General features: G+C 40.7%; 1 pseudogene; it reads right to left on the bottom strand.

Annotated features, from left to right (window-relative positions):
- Window positions 1–1,609: 1,609 nt before the first annotated feature.
- Window positions 1,610–3,402, bottom strand: LOC142201276 (T-complex protein 1 subunit zeta pseudogene; annotated as a pseudogene).
- Window positions 3,403–7,623: the final 4,221 nt, after the last annotated feature.

Genomic DNA, 7,623 nt, shown 5'->3' with positions numbered 1-7,623 from the left:
AATACGTATATTTAATCAATTCATCAGCCCTGTTAATTTGCTCTCAAATCAGTACACGTTTGGAAGCATTCATCAATTAAGGCCATCTTTCCACAGATTTCCTTGTCATTAGAGCTCCGATACTTTATTTAGACATGGTTGTGATCAGCCATGCGTCCTAAATATATTCTGAACACATTTTAGTATTCAACTGGTTTTTTTTTAAAAGCAGGTTTTCAATATTGCTTGATGTTAGTGGCTTCAATCATTAGCCTGAACTGCAGAAACGGAAAGGTGGTTGCAGTCATTACCACATCGGAGGTGAATAATGAATTACTTGAACTTGTCAGATGTAATAATCATGGTGCCTTTTCAGTACAAAAATAATCCCTCTACATCCTTGAAATACAGAAGATTTCACTTTTAAGCTAGCAAGAGTGCCTTCATCAGCTTGTCACTATGCGTTGCCTTGGAAAGCATTGGAGACCAAACATGTTTTCAGCAGGATCATTATGTAAACATTCAATATTTAGCTGCACTTCTTGTGCTGCAGATTTATCCTTATTAATAGGAGTTTTATCGTTTTAGACATTTCATTTTAACATTTAGATTAGTTAACTATATTCTGGGAAAAATATGTATGTCGATCCAGAGTATATGAGTTGAAATAATATACTGTATATAACATAGTGATATATGCAGAACATATAATCTACCCTAAATCTTCAGCTCTTAATCTTTGGAAAACTGAACTTTCTTCTTTAGATTAGATTGAATTAAAGGGACGCACACAATTTTTTCTAGGTACCACGTCGGAATAGCCTTAAGAAAGGCTATCCTTCTCCTACCTTTCGTTGTATTCTCCACGTCGCTGTTCGCCTGCAATCCCGGTTTTTCTCGGTATGCAAGTTAGCTCTCTCACAACACTGGGGGCGTCACCAATGCTGTGAGAGAACTCTCTCTAGCGCCGCCTCCATCTTTGTCACCAATGTCGTCTTCAGCATCTTCTTCCAGCTGGGCTCGGGTAGGGTCGACTTCACATGTGGGCGGCCATTTTTTTGGTGGCCAGCCGCTTACTCGAGCATGCGCAGTATGCTCTGTACTCCATAGAACTACAGGAGCCAACTTGCTCATGTGTTTAATTTTGACCCAGCTGGAAGAAGACGGTGAAAACGACTTTGGTGACGAAGATGGAGGCAGTTCTGGAGAGAGTTCTCTCGCAGCATTGGGGATGCCCCCAGTGCTGTTTGAGCACTGGGGCCCACCCCCAGTGCTGCAAGACAGCTAATTTGCCTACCGGGAAAAACTGGGATTGGAGGCGAATGGCAGCGCGGAGAAGACAATGAGAGGTGGGAGAAGAATAGCCTTTCTAAAGGCTATTCCGACGTGGTAGCTAGAAAAAATTGCATGCGAATGATAGGATCCCTTTAAGTTGCGGTGGTAAGATATTCGTAATGTCCAAAGGGGTCATCCCAAATGACAATATATTGTAAAGGAGTTGTCCAATTTTAGCAAATAAATATTATTGTTTGTATACTGTTGAAACTCCTAGTTTATGTGAGCCATCAGTTGGGTGCGGTTCTTCAATTTTTTTTTATTTATTTATATATTTTTTTGAAGATAACGCTCATTCTTATTGAGTACAAAGACTGGAGGGCCAACATGTACACATCAGTGCCATAAAAAACTGAAATAAATAAATTCTGAAACTTAGATCAAATGAATTTCAATAGGTGCTATTGGTTTTCAGTTTTAAGTGATGTGAATTCACTGGAACCAATGGTTCAGTAAATCAGCTAGAGCATAGGAAATGCATAACGTAATGCAGCTTTAAATTCATCCTTTTAGAGAAGACATTCCTGCTCTCATAATCTCATCCACCAACAGGATATTGCTTGCAATAACAGTGCAGGAAGGAAGAAGCTGTTTCTTAACACTGTAATTGTCCCAAATTCCTGCTTCGGTGAAACCATTGGCTCACCTGTATTAAGATCAACACCAATGTGCTGTCCAGATTCTGCATATTCTGTCTGAAGTTTCACTAATGTCTCTTGAGGGTCATATCTAGAATTCTGAGCACGAACCTTGGGAATGACAAGGAGAGTATCAGCAAATGCCTGTACACCAAGCTAGGCTCGACCTTTAACATTAGGCTTGTGCTTGACAAGGGCATCAGCAATTGCTACTTCAACAGCACCTGTGCCATCTTCTATGGCTTTTTTAACTGCTTGCAGGTCATCCCTAATGGCATCTTTAATTTGTGTGATGGTGTGTTTATTGGGTCCCTTGACCAGGAGTGTGACAGAGCGTGGATTTTCAGATTGTTCTATGAATGTAAACTTCTCTTCACCCAATGTATATTCATAAGCAATACCAGCATGTCCCAAACAGTCAGCAGTGAGATCATCCACAGAGTTCATTGCAGTACCACCACAAGCCAGGGTAAGCCTTTCCATGTTTCTTCTCTTAGCTCTACAAAGAGCTACAATCCCTTCTTTAGCAAGGGCATCCAATGAGAATGGGTCTATTCCCTTTTGGTTTATCACTATGAACCCTTTGTTAGAATCTCCACACACTTTCTGCTTCAGGGCTACGATCTTATTCACCCTCTCCTCAATAAATTTTCTCTCAGCTTTGACTAGCTTTTCCCTCTCTTCCGCACTTCTGTAGAAAAATCCAGAATTAACTTCAGTTTTCTCATATTCTAAGGAGATATTACAGGTGAGAATGTAGGCATCCTCAACTATCTTCTTCATGTCTGGATGATGAGCCCCATGATCAAGCACAAGCCCTCTTATTAACGTGGTGCCACTTTCTGTTTTATGCTTCATCTCCATAATTTCCACTTTGTACAAGTCAATTGGTTCATTAGGTTGTCTTATGGCCAAAACAGAGTCCACAAAAGCCTCTGTTAAAACATCAGCCAACTCAGCATGTACTTTGGTGCAAAGAGAAGTCCTGGCAATGTTAATAAGGGTTTCACTGTCCATTTCTTTAGAAACCTTAATTTCATCCAAAACTTTAAGTGCTTTTTCTTTTGCAGCTTCAAATCCTTCTGTGACAATCCTTGGGTGAAGGCCCTCAGATATGCAGAGATCAGCTTGCTTTAAGAGTTCTCCAATGATCAACACGTTGGAGGTTGTTCCATCTCCTGTAATGTCATCTTGGGCGGTGGCTACTTTTGCTATCAAAGAGGCTGAATTTGCTTTTCATGGAGCAAGACATTGCCATCCTTGGTAAGCTTGATATCCCCAGCTCCAGAGACCAAGATCTTCATGGTCCCCTTAGGCCTGAGGTTGGTCCTCAGCACATCCTGTAGCCCTCGGGTGGCACTGATGTTCACAGCAAGAACCGCATGGGCCCGTGCTACCTCGGCTTTCGGGTTGAGATCTTTCACGGCCGCCATTGTGGAGGTACAGGGGACTGAAGAGGGGAAGCGAGAAACCGTCTGCAGCACACAATAACCAAGCCCCGACCTTCCCTGCATGCCGCGACAGCAAGAGGCGGTTCTTACAAATTTTTCTGGCCAGCACTTGTCAGACTCTAATATCTCCCAGTTTAGGGGGTCTGCCGACTTGGGGCGCATTCTGACAATCATCGTTCACCTTACACTTCGTAATCACATAGGCCACTGTCGATTTTGGGTAATTTAGTTCGCTTGCTATGTCCCTTAAGGATCGACCATTTCTGTGGCACTCCACAATTACCCCTTTCTCAAAATCGGACTCTGCATTTCGTGGCATCTTGCATGCGACTAATGCCAGTGCTGTTTCCTAAATGATATTTAAAGGCGGAAGGCGTGACACCACAGATATCTTCACTTTACATTTTTCTGACAAAATTAACCTGTTAACACTTCTATTTTGGAGTACGTTCCTACTTTGCAGCATTTTCCACACTAGCCTAAAACATTTTCACATTTCTCACTTTTTAGATAAGGTATAATTTTCTTGTAAAGGCTTGAAAAATTATGTTTACTTTGCAATAGACAAAAATGTATTAGCTGAGTTTACATCTTCACAAAGTTTATTTATCCAGGATAATAAAATGTTATTAAAAGAACTGAATTCAAAGAATCTAATTCAGGCTAAGGCCCCACGTAGTGAAACGCAGCAAAAGAAAACTGCAGAAAAAAACTTCTTTTTTTTTATTTTGCAGTATTTTTTTTTTTTTTGGCATTTTCACAGTTTTCCTCTGTGGACTCTCTGCCCATATTATACTTATATAGAAAACACCAGGGTTTCTGAAGGTATAATTAACAGCCTGCAATTTTCATAAACGCAATCGATTTTTGAGAACGCAGTTTTTCCGCTGCAGAATTTTTTTTAGCAAAGTGTGGAAGGAATTAGCCAGAATCCCATCCACTTTGCATGTACTTTAAAACACTATCCTTTCACAATGTAGGGCCCCGGTTTCAAAGCACAAAGATTTTTTTACAAACAAAATAGACAACTAATCACCAATTTCAGCGGACTAACCAAACTAGATTAATATTTTTGAGAAATGTGCCTGTGATGCTTTTTTTCTGGTTCCATATGAAAGACATAAGTCAATCCCAGTTCTAATACTTTGCTGGTCTTGTATTATAGGGTCAATGAAATGGCCATACCAACCTATGAATGCTGTAGGTACTTACTGACCAGAGCTGTGATCATAATGTGGCAACTGACTTGATTCACTTGATTCAGTGTCATTACGTCAGTGTGCTCCACGTGACTGCTGAGGCCCAACCACAGACCTCAGTTGTGCATGACACTAGCCAACGACTGGAAGAGTCCTGAAGAGCATGCAAAGGAATTGTTGGATTTGGTGAGGATTCTCAGGGGCGTTGAGCCTAACTATTGTACATTTCTGAACTGCTCTGTATCAGTCAATAGCCGACCAAGCTATTCCAAGTACCGGGATCCACCATCAGGGTCCCGGGAACTGCACTTTCTACCGCACACCTTGTATCTGATTAGGTATATATATCATATCTCCTGATGAATTGCTGTTATTAGTAAGGTAAACGTGTTTAGATAGCATAGAGAGTAGTACAGTTTACGTATAAGTACACTTAGGTGGCTTTGTGGGGTTGGTAACCTGGGTTATTACACTGAAGCCAATTTAACCTGATCAGCATACTATTTCCAGAGACGTGGGTGCCAGTTAATATCAGCAGCCGTCCCTGAGCCTATACAGTTCTCGATTGCTTGATGATTGGAGTATGTGGGGAGTTGTTTAGATAAAAGTGTCATTTTTAGTGCCTTATCAGTGTACCCTGGCACAGACACTATTGTATAGTTTTTGATATGCTATATCTACACACCATCCCACTGCACCTATTTGTATTTTGTGATAGACCTAGATGAATATTCCTTTTTGTGGACAGTATATTACTAGGGGGTGAGCTAGTCTGCCTTTCTTTGAGTTTTTGTATATGCCCCTTTGCTTTGGGTTGGTTGGCGCCTATTAGTCATGTAATTTTATTTATTAAAAGTTAAGTTTTATACAAGAGTCCCCTTTAGGAACACTTCTGTGATTTGTTCTAGACACTTATGGTCTCCTAATCCCCTTTTGTGTAGTTGTCTCAAATACGTGGTCACAAAGGATGTAATCTGTAGCATGTGGCCTTCCCCCTGGTTCTATAGTTGAATTGGCCGAACTGGTGAGGAAAGAGCACCTGACCTGGTTCTGAAATGCAAACTTACCTATACTTGTTTGTCTGATTCCATCTGAAAGGCATAAGTCAATCCCAGTTCTGATACTTTGTTGGTCTTCACTGGTCTTTGTATTGTAGCATTAATGAAATACCCATACCAACCTATGAATGCTGCACGTACTTGTAGACTAGAGCTGTGATGCTAGTAGATACAACATGTGACCACTAGGTCTAGTCATTGCTTGCATTGGTAACAATCTTGTAATGCATGTCATTGCTGCTGTCATGTTACCCTAGAACAATTTGCAATTTGGGAATATTGGCACTGGAACAATGGGAACAGATGAGTAGTGTTCTTTCTTAATGACTTTTTCTACTCTTGAATCAACCCTCTAAGTATGTGTTTCGTGAATGTTTAGATTTGGTGCAATTTGCATCAAATTTTAATATTCATTTATATTAATTTTCATTATTATGGATTAAGTGTTATTGCATTAGATAATAAGGCAAACAGGAGGAGATATTTGTTTTTCCTAATGTAGTGGAACATATACTATGAATCTGCCAAATTTGTCAGTGCAGTCATAAATTGCAATGTTATCCCTAAGTATTCTTGTTCTGTTTTCCAATTACCACTGTTTACTACAATTTCAGAAGACGTGAAGGAGACAGAACAGGAAATTAATGTTGCAGAAAATGGATGCTGAAAATGCAGGTAGATTTGTTTTACTATGGATAGGATGGAATATAATACAACTTAAGTTTATGAGAAAGGAACACCAACTCATATTCGTCTTCATACCACAATAATATTCCATTCTGTGCAAAAAGTACTTTATTTCACACCTAATGGCCTGCTGGAGCAGAATAACAAAAACTTTTGCTTTTCTCTGCAAATATTAATGATTGATCACTAGTTCTTAACAAGACTGATCACTTTTTAGATCAAACAAAATAAAAAATAAGCCATACTATCACATAGTACTAGAGATGAGCGAACAGTGAAATGTTCGAAGTTCGATATTCGATTCGAGTAGCCCCTCAAAACTCGACTGTTCAAATAAATATCGAACCCCATTATTGTCTATGGGGAAAAAATACTCGTTTAGGGGGAAACCAATATTCGACTTAGGAGGGTCACCAAGTCCACTATGACACCTCAGGAAATAATGCCAACACCTCTGGAATGCAACTGGGACAGCAGGGGAAGCATGTCTGGGGGCATCTAACACACCAAAGTCCCTGTATTACGCCACTAATAATGCGGGAGCTGACTTTTCCCCATAGGAAAGCATTGGCCAGCGTTGATTGGCCGAATGCCGTACAGTATTCGGCCAATCAACGCTGGTTCTGACAGAGGAGGCGGAATCTAATATCAGTCCACAGCAGTCTCCATTATGGTCCGATCTCTGATGTAGCAGAGTTGACATAGCTCTGCTATATCTCAGATGTAGCAACTACATCTGAAATGTACAGAGCTCTGTCAACTCTGCTATATCTGAGATCGGACCACAATGGAGACTGCTGTGGACCGATCTTAGACTCCACCTCCTCCAGCAGAACCAGTGTTGATTGGCTGAATGCTGTACACTGTATGGCATTCGGCCAATCAATGCTGGCCAATGCTTTCCTATGGAGAAAAGTTAGCTCCCGCATAAGGCAAGCTGACAGGGATCCTGACTAGCATATAATGGGCTGCCACGAGATAGAGCCCCAAAGAGCTGTTTGAGTAACATTCCTACATAAATAAAGCTAATTCCTAGCTAACCCTGCTAGTACATCTATCCCTGTCTCACAGTCACATAGTTCACAGTCTCATATGAACCGGATCTGAAATCCACTATTCGTCTAAAGTGGAAGTCACCTCATTTCAGCAGCCAATGGCTTTTTCCAATTTTTTTCAATACCTCCGTTGGTGCAAAAAATGTTCCAGGGAAGGTGGGAGGGAAATCGAATTTTTAGTGAATTTGCCACGTGGTGTCTGACTGGAATTGAACATCTCA

This window comes from Leptodactylus fuscus, chromosome 1 (genome assembly GCF_031893055.1).
Source record: "Leptodactylus fuscus isolate aLepFus1 chromosome 1, aLepFus1.hap2, whole genome shotgun sequence".
In the NCBI taxonomy this organism is placed as follows: Eukaryota; Metazoa; Chordata; class Amphibia; order Anura; family Leptodactylidae; genus Leptodactylus; species Leptodactylus fuscus.
This window is presented reverse-complemented; position numbering and strand designations above follow the sequence as displayed.